We start from the raw sequence: 13265 nt of genomic DNA, 5'->3' as shown, positions 1-13265 counted from the left end.
ATTAGAAGCGATGAAGAAAAACAAATGTGCAGTGAAAAGCCTTTCTAAAATGGTGATGTAGCCTGCATAATCTTTATAAATGCACTGGCTCAAATACCTGATTTCCTCTAAGTGTGTGATAATGGAAAAGTACCAGAGGTTTCAAGTGGAGGTCAGGTGAGTTCTCATTCATACAAAGATTAACTCCATTAGAGCTGGGAGTCTTTAATGAAACATCTACCATTAAAGACAGAAGATGCAGGGCTCAGCAGAAACTCTGCCATCCTGGTTGCTTCAGAAATGAGCCTGGCCATGCAGCACAAAGCCTGGTTTCCCTTAGACAGCCCTTAATATATCTGCAGCCATAGCATGGTACTGTTGGCCAAGTCCTTTGTTAAAGAACTTGCTGCTCTTGGAGTTATCATAGAATCAAGGAATATCCTGAGTTGGAAGGGACCCACAAAGATCATCAAACCAACTCCTGCTCTGGGAAGGCTGAAAGGTGGCACCAAGGTCCTGCTGCTTCCCAGGCAATAGCTGTGTGTCTGGGACCACTAGAAAATACAAAAGGAGGGGTAAGGCATATGCCAGTGACTGCTGACTGGAAATGGTTATGGGAGCCAGATATCCATGGTATCACAAGCCCCAAGTGTGCAAAACACGACTACAAGAATAATTAAGTCATGCTTTTAAAGCAGAGGACATCACACTGTAAAACATTTTGATCCCTGTAGTGCCAGTATTAGATCTCAACATTTCATGTATTGCTCACCTTTCATGAGTTTTCCAGCTTGAGCATTTGGGAGGAAAAATAATCTAGGACTTGATTCCTAGGTGTAAAGTGGATGCTCTGCAGGGCTTAAGCAGAGCCCAGCTGCAGCAAGCCAGTTTAGCCCAGGAGCTGGGCATGTCTGGAAACACTGGGGTGATACACAGCACGTGTGGCATCCACAGGAGCATGAGCTGCTGGCCAGATTCTTAAATGCTTCCACTGTGCTTTTGGCTCTTAATTACTGGTGTTTTGAAGAAAACTGATGGATAAGGTAGTTTAATGATTCACCTGTTCTGGGGGAAAAAAAAAAAATTACAATACAATTTAGATAATGGTAATGTTCAGGAAAACTTCGAAGAGAAGATGGATAGGAAGAAGAAATCTGCAGAAAGAGTAGCAAACCAACTTGGACACCAGACCAGGCAACTTCAGTCTCTCTTTCAGGAACACATTTGTACATGAGCTAACAACTCTGCTACACTTTCATACGTCATTAGGCTAATGTTCTGTTTAAATAGAGTCATCAATCATTTTGTTATTAAACCCCTTTGTGCCTGGCAACAAATTGATGGGAAACGAAAGCATTAGTAGGTTGTTTGAGGATTATAAAACAGCACTTGTAAAGCTCCCCCTGCTTCAGTGGAAGGTGAAAAAGCACAGAGGAGCTAATTGATCGTGCCAAAACAAGCCTCTGAAAGTGCTGGGACTTAAATGGAAATAACCAATTGAGTTGCTTTTTATTTGTTCTGATATGCTTCAGTGTTCCAGGCATACATTTGGGTTGCATTTCCAGCTTTTTTCCCCTCACAAGTCCTGAAACTTGCATTCCTTAAAGAAAGAAACCAAAAAAAAAAGAAAAAAAAAGAAAAAGGAAAGCTGAGAGTCTCATGAAACCTACAGTTCCAGCAGCTTGTACCTTAAGGAAGATGAACTGATACTAGACTCCTTATTTCAGAATAAAATGCTATACTCTTGCTCAGAACTTATTAAATACCTAAAAATATATATTTTTCAGCATTTGGTCTTGGATATTTTTATCTTAGTAACTGGTTGCAGGGAGATTATAGTGCCTTGCTTAATTCTGTATTGAAGTTTTGCACTTAAACCAGGAGTAAAACTCTTCTGCCTCACAATCGCATTGCTAAGTTTAACTTCCATGTTACAGTCCCGGGTTTTTCAGGGAAGCCACGCTTTGTGCATCATGTCCTGTATGAAGCACATTTTGACTTTTCCCAGGAAGCAGTTAAAAATCCCATTTATTAGCCTTGTCAACAGCAGCTGTTGAAAGGCTATAGCCCTACTTGTTCTTCATTTCCACAGCTGTAGCTCCTCGAGGAGAACAATGGAAGGTCAAAGGCAGTGGCAGACTGTTTTCCTGCACTGAGGTCTAAGTCTTTCCCCAACCCTCATCAACTACAACACAGAGCACAGCTCTGAGTGGCACAGAGCAGGTGAAGACACCAGTTGCTCACTCTCTCTTCCAGCATAAGAAAGAGGTGCCTTTGACTGGCACTAGTAAGAGGCATGTTCAGAATGAAGGAAGAAGAGATGGTTCTTCACATGACAGCGGGGAGAACCACGACCTCCCTGCCCGAGGATGCCAAGATACAGGTGCTCACTGAGATTCAGGAGCAGCACTTGGACTGGGCAAGTGCTTGGAAATCCCATGAGGGTTAATAGACTGGCAAAACATCTTAGGGTTTGAACCTCTTAGGGGTTGGGCTGGGGGAAGAGAGCTCTGTTCTTGCCCACAGGCTTCAGTGCAGGGAGCACAGAATGGTTTGGGTTGGAAGGGAACTTAAAGATCATCTCACCCCAACCCCCCTTCCACTAGACCAGGTTGCTCAAAGATTCATCCAGCCTGGCCTTGAACACTTCCAGGGATAGGGATGAACTGCAAGTTGGGAGGAGACTCCTGCTTTCTTGTGCCAAACAAATTTTGCCTATTCACCTCGTGTTACTGACGCTGACAGGTCCAAAAGTCAGTCACATCTGCTTCCTGCCTACCAAGGGGCTTTTCCACTTACACAACAGCTTGAATTATACATATGAATATGGGAAGCAAAAGGCTTTTGAAGCTTGATTGTCTCACTCCAGCTCCTCACACCAGCAGGAGACGAGCAACAGCAGACTCTTGTCTGCTTCCTAAGCCCCACCAAATGAATATCTTTTGCCCTCAGCTCCAATTCCGCCGCAGAGAGCGAGGCAGAGGCCACCTGGCAGAGTGCCTGGGGAGGGTTCTGTCTGGTCACCTTGCTGTGACACACTTCAGACAGTGGCCTTGCAGAGCAAACAGAATTCAATTCACACTGAGAGGACAGCAGAGCAGATTGAAAGGCTCTGCAAAGCAACACAAGTCTCCTGGCCATCAACTGTATGTGCTAAAGACAAAACAGCTCCCTGAATCCTTACGTGCCATAAAAATGCCAAAAGCAGGAAAAAATAGATACAACTATTGCACTGTTATCCGTAAGAATTTTATGTCTCAGAATCCTCTGTGTACAAATGTTTCATTTTTTTCTTTAATAAGTACTAGCATGCCAGAAAGTATTGTAAAAGAGAAAGAGAGCATCAGGGGTAATATAATGCTGTGGAGAGGAATGAAAAGCTATCAAGCCCCACAATCTGGAAAGTGAGTTTATTTTCAGAGATTTGAGGGTGGAAACAACTTTTGTTTTAATTTTATGATGGAAGCCAACAGCCTTAATTCTTCCTTCATCACTAATTAGACAAGTAAGCATGACTAAGTTAATTTAGCTGGAGACTAAGTAATGAAAGAATAATCCCAAATTTACGTTTCCACTTGTAACCTTACTTCAGGACAGAATTAAGGTGATTTGGGTGCTTATTTTTGTATTTCTATGTCTTAAAACCTTTGGGCTTCTCTTTAAAATGTAAATTAAAGTTCAGTTTGAATTCAAATTCCTGAGTGTGTGTTTTCTCAAGGCTGGAGCATCTCTGTGGTGTGCTTTACCCATAGGCTCAACCTTAACTCTCTCATGTTGTTTTCTAGTGCTGTAGCCAAATACATGGTGTTAATAATCCACGTTCAGGCTGCATGCTGTGCACTACTGTCACATCCTAACAGAATCCCTTACTTTTAATGCAAATAAGCACAGTAGCAAATTGATACGTTTTTCCCATCTATTTTGGTTTTGAGAGGAACAGTGGATTAGCAAAGGCAGCAGATGCAGGAGCATTTACAGGAGCACAGGGGACACTGGCTGGTATAATCTGCCACAAAGTCACAGCTCTCTTGAGTCCTGTGAAATATTCATCAGCTGCTGGGCTGGCAGTGCCATTGGTGCCTCCACACCGAGCTCATTTCTGCCCCGTTCCCCTCCTCGAGGAGGTGGCACTGCCCTGCAGGAAGCAACGGAGCTGTTCCAGAAAGAGACACCAGGGGTGAGCTTTGTCAAAGCAGATGTGAATTTATGAAGGTTTGTTGTTTGTTTTTTTTTTTCTTGTGGAATCTTAAAGCTCTGATATAATTAGTTAAAAGCCTTTCTAATACCATCATGCTCCCGACAAGGTGCCTTCCTGGAAGTTCAAGGTAAAACCTTGGCTGATAAGGGACTGATGGTGCAAGGCAGAGCAAAGCATAGGGTGGGTGGATGCTACAGCCAACAACTAAACCCCTCTCCCCTTCCCAGCTGTGCCCAGGCACTGCTGCCCCCACCACTCCCACATTCCTATGCCTGAGCTTCTTCCATGCTTTCCCCACTCACGGAGCAACTCTTTTTTGAGGATATGTAGTAATGGACCTGATTTTCAACCCATTGTGTGTGTGACATGAATAGGCATTAAATCCATGAAGCATGAGCAGGGCTTCCAGCTCCATGACAGCCTTGCTCTGCCACCTCTGCCAGCTGTGCTTTCATATTTCAACGCTGCTAAAAATCAAAAAGTAAAAAGGCAGGCAAACACCACGGCTCTGCTTTTAGCCAGGCAGTTGAACTCCTGACATGCTGGCACTATTATTTTTGTTAACAATGTGGAAGGGATAATGTTACAGCAGGGCCTGGGGCTGGTCTGCAAAGGGCACTACAATCACTGGCAGGTGACTTATTTCTGTAGTACTGTAAGTCAAACTTGTGGTGTATGTGCTTTCTGTTCAAGCCAGATGAGAAAAGGTCCCCTTAGAGTAGGACTGCCAGCAACCAGCTCTCTGAGAGGGCAATCATCTAGTTAGCCAAGCTCCTCTCCCTGGAAAGTATTTTTTCTCCCTACAGGCCTCCTCTGTGCTCATTCCCTGCTCCCATGCCTACATCTCAACAGTATAAACATCTCCAGGTAAACAAGCAGGACACCTTTAGAAGCTTGTTTAGAGGACAGAAAACTCCAGTAACCCAGCCCAGCCATCAGGGCATTGACCAGAGCAGGAGAGACCCCAGGAGAAACCTGACAGGAACTCCCATGCACCACCCCAAGCTGAAAAACATTTGGAGTACCAGCAGACTCTCCTCTTAGAGCTTTGCCACTCTTCACAGCATAATTGAGCATTTGTTAGACCAGAAAGAGAAGGAAAATATGCACAAGATACTGCAGCTTTGGGGCACTAGAAATAGCTCTGAGTACTCTGTAAAATGAAGGTGCTTTCATTAAGAAACCTGGGGCCCAGAGCTTCTGAGTGTCTGGGGAGTGCTCAAACCAACAGAGGGTTCATGTTAAAAAAGGGATCTAGCAACTTTGGCACCACCCTTGGACAGAATTGTGAAGATGTTTTGGGGCTCAGACATGGGATGGACTCTTTTTTTTAGTACCTCAAGGTCAGCAGCCTGAGCAGCATATGCACAGAAATTTCCTGATCCTCTGAAATTACACCACAAGACAAATACCTGAATGCCACAAAGATGCTGCAGCAGCTCCAAACACTGCTAGAGAAATTTGTTATAACAGGAACCCTTCACCACATGCACTAAAACCTCAGAACCAGTACAACTGCTTTAGCAGTGCCAAGGACAAATTGAAGAGGAAAACACAAAATAAAAAGAATCTCTTCTAGTTTGTACAATAATAATAATAAAAAAACAAACCTCTGAAACAGTTAGTCATGATACCAAAAAGCATATTAAAATATTTTATGAAATAATATACTCTCAAAAGAATTAGAGAAAATAAAGGACAATAGAATTCATTGCCTAATGAAGTCATTGCTGGAGATATCTTACAGCACACAAACCCAATCCTTATGTTCATTTGGCCAAATATGGAAGGGAAAGTCTTCTGGTTTCAAGTATGAATAGTCTAAAATTAGCTCCATCCTGGGCCTTTGACACTGCCCACATTAGACTTTTCAACAGCAAGGTTGAACATGGAGAGACACCCCTGGAAGTGCTGAAGGTCAGGCTGGATAGGGCTTTGAGCAACCTAGTCACCTGGAATGTGTCCCTTCCCATGGCAGGGGGGGATAGAACTGTATGATCTTTAAGGTCCCTTCCAAACCAAACCACTCTATGATTCTGTGATTTAAAAAGCCTGAAAATCACTCATACTCAAACATAACTTCATAAAAATGCACAAGTAGCAATTCAGCAATCAGGTAAACGAAAATTTAAGGGGTAGAATAAACAGCACGAGGGACATCTTTAGTGTTATGGGAAGAACTGACCTCTTTGAGAACTTGGGGCTCATATTCCATTGGAAATGGTATTTTGCCTGCTGAAGCCCAGAGCCTTTAGTGGTCAAGGTAACACTTGCTGATGCCATCAGGGCTGTGGAATTTCACATGGCAAACAACTGGGTTGAAGCATCTCTGTGCTCTGCAAAATACAACTGGATATGATAAATCAATGAAATTACACCTTGCATCCACCCAGCACTATTAGGAGCTTTTGCTCAAAAGCTGCTTGTCCAAGGAAGCTGGGCCTGGGACAGCTTATCCAATATTTGTCCAAGCAGCAATTCTGGCAAGCCCCACGTAAATAAGGCGTCATTCCAAGCTGATAATCCAATAGAGTGATGTGTGCCACACACCAGAGAACACCAGGCTTCTTGCTGTGCACTGTCCTCACTATGGATCAGGTCCAGGAGTGATAAATGAGGGTTCTCAAGCTGTTTTCAGGGCTTCTCAGCAACTCACTGCTGAGGAAGGCTGGGCTGGAGAAGCAAAAAAAGCCTTCACTGACTTGCTGTGCAGCGGAGACCTACTGCAGCCTGTGAACTCTGGAGAAAGTCATTACCACAGTTAAAGTAGAAAAGTATTGAAAACACTTCTAGGAAACTTATGGAGACCTCCCAAACAACACTGAAGTGAGTGGGAAAACAGTTCTGTATTTTTATGATACCTGTGAAACAGAAAAGAAATCAGGAATCATCTCTCCACTCGTCCCATCATGATCAGGGTTTTCAGCACATGCAATGCTGCCCTGGGATCCCCCAGCAGCTCCAGCTGCTGATGGAAGATGCCACGAGAAGCTAAGAAATTACTAAATTACTCAATCCAACTAAATATTTTAACAAGGGAGATTGTTTGGTTACAAACAATATTTCTACCCCTGGGCAGGGAAGAGTTAAACACCCCAAGTCTGCACCACAGCACAGGATTTTTTTAATTATTTGCCTTTTTTTTTTCCTTCCTTTGAATGGGTTTGTTTGTTTCCCTTGGAGGCTGCAGGCTCACACAATAGGCAGATTTTTCAATTAAGCCATTTTTTTCCACTTTTAGTCTTCAATGGAGCCCAGGTGCCAATTGTTTGCTGCTTGATTTCTGCCTTCCCTTTCCTGCCTACAGCTTAACCCCTTTTTCTCCTTCCTGCTTTTGGGGGTGTCACTGATCAAATCCACTCCTGGTGCTGATGGCTGATAATACAGGCCATTACCAAGCTGTTTGGTAATTGTTTAAGTATGACTGACAATAAACAAGGCAGCATATAGACCTTTCATTGGTGAATTTAGCCACAGAAAGTCAAATATTAACTAGTCATCTTGCCTTTGAAGCCCTCTTCATAGCATATTTATTCATAAAGTAAAAGCATTTTTAAAAAAAGCCACAAATCACCTACAGCCATCTTAGGCAAGCCTCTTCTTATTTACTTCAGGAAGACTAACAAAGACATTGTAATGTTTTTTTTTCTTTTAAATCCCTCCTCACCCCATCACTTACTGCGAGGCAGCAAGTTTTAGCACAGAGCTGCCATCCTGTGCTCATGGAAGGCAACCTCTCTGACTGTTCCAGCCTCTGGAACACACAGGAAAAGGTTTTACACAGCTCAGGGATTAAGTTAGGCCCAGGCTGAGGCTCAGCTCAGTCACAGTGTCACTGCCAAAGGTATTAAACTCTTCCATAGATCAGATTGATCCTGGTTGTCATGTAGCCACTGTGCTGCTGTCAACATGCTCTGTTGCAGCTTACCCTGATATCCTGATCAAGTGCTTGGGGTTCTGCCTCATGTATTAAACATCAAACTGGGTGAGCAGATAAAATCCTCTCCCTGCCACATGTCTCTCCTGTGTGTTTGCTCTGCATCATTGTTATCAGAGAAAGGGAAAAGACGGACCAGTTTTAAAGCTGTAATGTCAGAGTTGCACCTGATTCACATCCCCTGCAGCTGTCAGTCCTCATCCAGTGAGGGAATGAGATCAGGGAAAAGGGAGGAGAAAGGGGAGTTAATAAAAAAAACCAGCAGAACCACCAAGAATGGAGAATGCCAGGATGAATCTAAAACTATGCTCTTCAACAGTTCAAAGAGCACATTTTTAAGAGCAAGACATCCAACCCGGCATGACGGACTTGCACTCTTTTCAGATTTTCCTGGCACCAGAATCCATTTAAAATCCCATCTGTGGAGATGGGATGCTCCTTTCAGCCTTGCAGAGGTTCTTCTCCTGCACCACACACCAGCCAACAACTCTTCCTGTACCACTCAGGCCTGAGCCATGTGTGGCCACCTGCCTTCTTGTTCTGTTTGTGTGGGAGTTTTTTTTGTTGTTTTTTTTTTTTTTTTTTTGTTTTCCTGAAAGCCAAGAAAAAATTAAATATCAAAATTTTAAAAAGAACCCCCAAAGGTATGAAATGTGAGCATAAATAGCCAAATAAAACAAAACTGAGCTACTAAGAGACACCATACTCTAGAGCAACAGTGATGGGGTGGGTGGGAAGAAATATTAAGGGACAAATCTAAAACCATCTAGGAGGGTTTATGCACAATGTTTACATCCCAGACACCAGTTGGAAGTGAAGATTTAGTGATTTATCATATCCCAATTCACTCCTCTCTGCAAAAGCAGAACCAGCAGAGCGTGTCTCTGAACATGCTGCTTGCTAAAAGGCATCACCCACAAAACTGGAACAGCTTCACCCTTGGCAAACACTGTCCCCTTGGGGCCTTCTGAAGAGCTGGGATTTAGGAGAAGGCCTTGCAGGGGAACAGAGTTTCAAGTGTCAGAGGATTTAAAAATATATAAGGCTATGAAACCTGATGGGACCTGGAAGAAACTGAAGGAGCAGGTATCTCAGCAGAGGATCTTTGGCCAGTGAAGCCAGATAACCCTCAAAATCCATTAATGGAGGACTTGGGAGTGAAGCCCAGCAGGAGATGCTGGTGACACGATGTGCCCCAGGTGAGGGGGTTCCCAGAGAACCCAGAAGCCCATGCCTTGCAGGCAGGATCTGACTGGTACCACAGCACCTGCCTTAGGACAAACCTCATCTTTCATGAACCACACAGACATGGTGTGTATATGACTGCTGCTCTTCAGACTTGGTTGAAATCAGCACTGGGTCCCAAAACTGAAGGAGAAACCTTGTATAGACAGTTCCTCATTCAAGGCTCAGTTCCAACACCAGGCTGAAAACCTGGCATCCAGATGCACTTGGCAGGGATTATTAAATCAAGTGGAAGACCATTTCAGGGTTTCCTTCAGTTGATTGTTAAGGAACTTATTTGGAACAAGCTTCCTCCCCAAGAGAGATTTCAATTCTACCCATGCACACAGAGGAGAAGAAATTAATACAGTGTTAAGACAGCTCAGCACTGAGAGCAGCACGCACAGGCTGAGCAGAAAGTTATGTGAGACCAAAAACTAGGTATTAGCAATTTTTCAAGGACAAAGCTGTGAAGTTTCCAATGACAACAACAGTTTTCCCCCTTGCAAATTGGCCCAGCAGACACATGTCCTCCTGTGCCATCAGGGAACACACTCACACCGGGTCATCCCTGGGAGCTCCAAGTGACAGGAATCATTTCTCCCTAAAGGAAAACCTTAAAGATTGCACTTTGCATAATAAAATAATGAAAAAAAACCCCAAACTCTGACTCTGGAATCCTAAAAACAGGGTATATGCAGGTGAGACTTTCCCTCTGGTTCTGCTTTCCATGCAGGTTTCAGGCTGACTTTGCCTTCGGAATCTTGCCTAGTTCCAGGCATTACATAGCTGTAGTGATTAATTGCAGCATGTTACAGCTGAGATTTAAGCTTCTCTTGGATTTGTGGGTTTTATTTACCCACCATAACCAACTTGTGCAATCCATGGACTTGGGAGACATCAGTAAAATGGTTCATAAAATATTAAGGGCCATGTTTCCAAATGACATTGATGGGAGAGCTGTGGGAACTGAACTGGTAGCAGGGTATAACTAACCCAGGGTAAGTTTAGATCATTATGTTTCCAAGCAAAAAGAGGGTGCATAATAGCTTTTGATCTTCAGTGGCCAGTGTATTTTGGAAATAGGCTAACATATGTAGTCTTTCTGAAGGCTCTGATTCCAAATCCATGTGTGGATGTAATTTAATGCACAGTGCTTTATGCAATTATACCTACAGATGCCTAAGTGAGAATTTAAATTAGCATTAACTTGATAGCTTTTGCTAAAGGCAGACAAATGCAAACAGGCACTGGGCAGATTTTCCTGTAAAGCTCTGCTGATCCCCATCACTTCCCAAGGCACTGCTCCAAATGTAAACCCCGGGGATCGTTTTAGCAATTAGGCCTTGGCCAGCAAGAGCCTCTCTGCCCATGTGGACTCAGAAATGAGACCCCAACTCTGCACAAGCCACATCTCCACAATGCAACAGAAGGAATGATGCTCAAACACAAGGACCCCACAGGTTCACATAAGGATAATCTTTACCCAGAAATTCTTACAAATCCATGTATACCAGTCTGAGGACCTGGACATTATATGCAAGAAAACCATTATTGACAGAAATCTGTGTGAAGATTGACCCATTGCCTCCAAGAAATGCTGTTTTGCTTCTGAGAACTGTCAAAGTCGCTGCACAGGAATTTCACAGTTGGTCTGTGCACAGGTTGAGCCTCAGGCATGTTGCACTTACTGCATGTGGTTTGTTCCTGCAATACCTGCGTCCAGAAAACAGGCTGACCCCTCTTTTTCTTCCCAGAAGCCCTAAATAAGACAAATTATCCAAGTAACACATAGGTGAGAGCCAGTGTCTCACAGTTCTCCTGCACTGAACCACAACTCATCACTTGCCCTCGATGCTTCTTGGATGGCCAGCACCCAAAACCCAGGAGGACTAAAGGACATGATGGGATGTCTATTTTAAACACTGAGGTTTGCAGACACAGCTTGTTGCAACTTCAAAGCTGCCTATACCCCAAAAGCAACCTCTGACCTCAATAAAACAACTGAATTTGTCAGTTGTGGGTTCGATCCCTGTAGGGGCTGTTCACTTAAGAGTTGGACTTGATGATCCTGGTGGGTCCTTTCCAATCAGAATATTCTGTGAAATAAGGATCAATCTACCCAAAGGGAATTCCTGATTACTCCAAACCAAATTAGTAGTATTTTTGTCCATCTGTGGTGGCTACAGAAGACTGCAGTGGCAGAAAGGGTTTCTCCCTCCTGATGAGCCAGAAGCGTTGGCAGCAAACACACAGAATAAAAATTATTCAGAAGCAGCCTGATACCCTAATTTTGTGAAAAACCAAAGCAACAGGACACATAAACAGCTGTGGCAGGGAAATTATCAGCTGGGGAGAGCACCATTTGTTTGCTGCAGAAGCAGCAGCAGACTTGGATCCTTCCCTCCTGGAAGCAGGTACAGGTCAAGCAAACAGATATGCAAGGGCATTGCATCTCCTGGGCATCTCCCTGCTGGGCAGAAGGCAAACTGACATCAAAGGGTTGCATGTCACCTGTTAAACAGCAGATTTCATTTCCCCCTCTTTGCTGCAAGGAAACATCATCTGATGAGCTGACTCAGTCCACAGCTGCACATGTTGTCACCTTGGTAATCTACTGCTTGGAAGCAGTTTCTCCCTTCAGTATCTCTCAGAATTGGCACTGGAAGGCTGATGGGTTTTTAAAATACCTGGGAAGCATTTCTGGACCCCTCATCTGCCTGAGAAACAGCATATTTCAATGTGCACACACCATAACCCAGAGGCTGAATTTCCTTCTTGGCACAGATCAGGAAAAGAGGCACAATTGGAAAAACAGTCTGTGAATGATTTTTTAGAGGAGTAATATTAACCCAAGCCTTACTGCTGTATCCAGAGAGGGGTCAGAGTGCATTGCCTCTTTTCCTAGGATCTCCTGTGGATCCTCTGTAACTGTAGGGCACTCTACAGTTTGGGTTGTAGCCCCTGGACTCCTGTGGAGAAGTTCAAACAGCAATAGTTGCAGCTACGTGACCTTCAGCAGACTCTCATCTCAAGGCAGGAAAGCTCACATCTCAAAATGCACAACAGCAAATTCTCAAGCTCGCTAAAACTTTTTAAACCTCTTCATTTCCCCCCCTGTAAAGGAATAACATGACCTTGGAGTGCTGCTTTGTAGTAGGGTTTTCTTTTTTTTTGTTGTTGGTTGAACAACAAAGGAACAGCTGTTGAGATTTTTGTTGTTGTTGTTGTCTTTCGTGACAGGAATGTGTGTACTGAATATTTAGGACATATTATCTGAAAATAAAAATACTGTTACTAAAGCAGCTCATGAGCAGACACATGATGTCTCACCGAGTGAGCTCCCAATTCACATTGTGGTGTGGCCAGGAAAAGTAGGATGATGGGCATCAGGGAGGCAGATGCTTGCTGCAGGAAGGTGCTGCAGTGGTCAGCTGGATGGAAAAGTCTTGCTCAGGAGCACAGAAGTGACTCAGTTTCCATAACCCTGACATTTTGGGACAGCACAAGCAATAACTCACTTCAGTGTTTCACCACTTCATCCTAGTTTTCCTGAATGTTTAATTTCTTTCATCATTAAACTCCCAAATAGGAAAGCATTAACAGCAAAATGGGCTTGGACCTGCTGCCCCTGACTCAAACTCATCTTTTCAGTTTGCTGTCCTTCAGCCTATCTCACCCTCTCTAAGGTGTCTTGCCTAAGGGCATATTCCTGTAGCAGGAGAAAGGGAGGTCCTGAAGGCAGAGAAAGCCTCCCACTCCTGTAACTTCAACTAAGACAAATCAAAATTCTTCTCCAAGTCCAGGAGGGTTCATAACAGAGGTTTCAATGCCGTGTGGTTTATTCTTAGCTAGGAGGAGATACACGCCCAGAAAACAAACCCTGGAAGCTCCTGCTGGTTTAAAAAGCAGACAACAGTGTGTGTT

The 13265-nt window shown here is 43.8% G+C and overlaps 1 long non-coding RNA gene across 1 annotated transcript in view; it reads right to left on the bottom strand.

Moving 5' to 3' along the window:
- Nucleotides 1–681: 681 nt before the first annotated feature.
- Nucleotides 682–13265, bottom strand: part of LOC120324932 — a 34720-nt gene continuing 22136 nt past the window's right edge. Inside the window, exons 5-6 of the long non-coding RNA XR_005566642.1 lie at nucleotides 6363–6513; nucleotides 682–1039 (exon numbers count right to left, since the gene is read on the bottom strand). This is a non-coding gene — a long non-coding RNA (uncharacterized LOC120324932). The remainder of the gene's footprint in view (nucleotides 1040–6362; nucleotides 6514–13265) is intronic.

Source organism: Pipra filicauda, unplaced genomic scaffold (assembly GCF_003945595.2).
Source record: "Pipra filicauda isolate LSUMZ 115617 unplaced genomic scaffold, ASM394559v2 scaffold77_size3566232_pilon, whole genome shotgun sequence".
Taxonomy (NCBI): Eukaryota; Metazoa; Chordata; class Aves; order Passeriformes; family Pipridae; genus Pipra; species Pipra filicauda.
The sequence above is the reverse complement of the archived record's forward strand: the minus strand, read 5'-3'. Positions and strand labels throughout refer to the sequence as shown.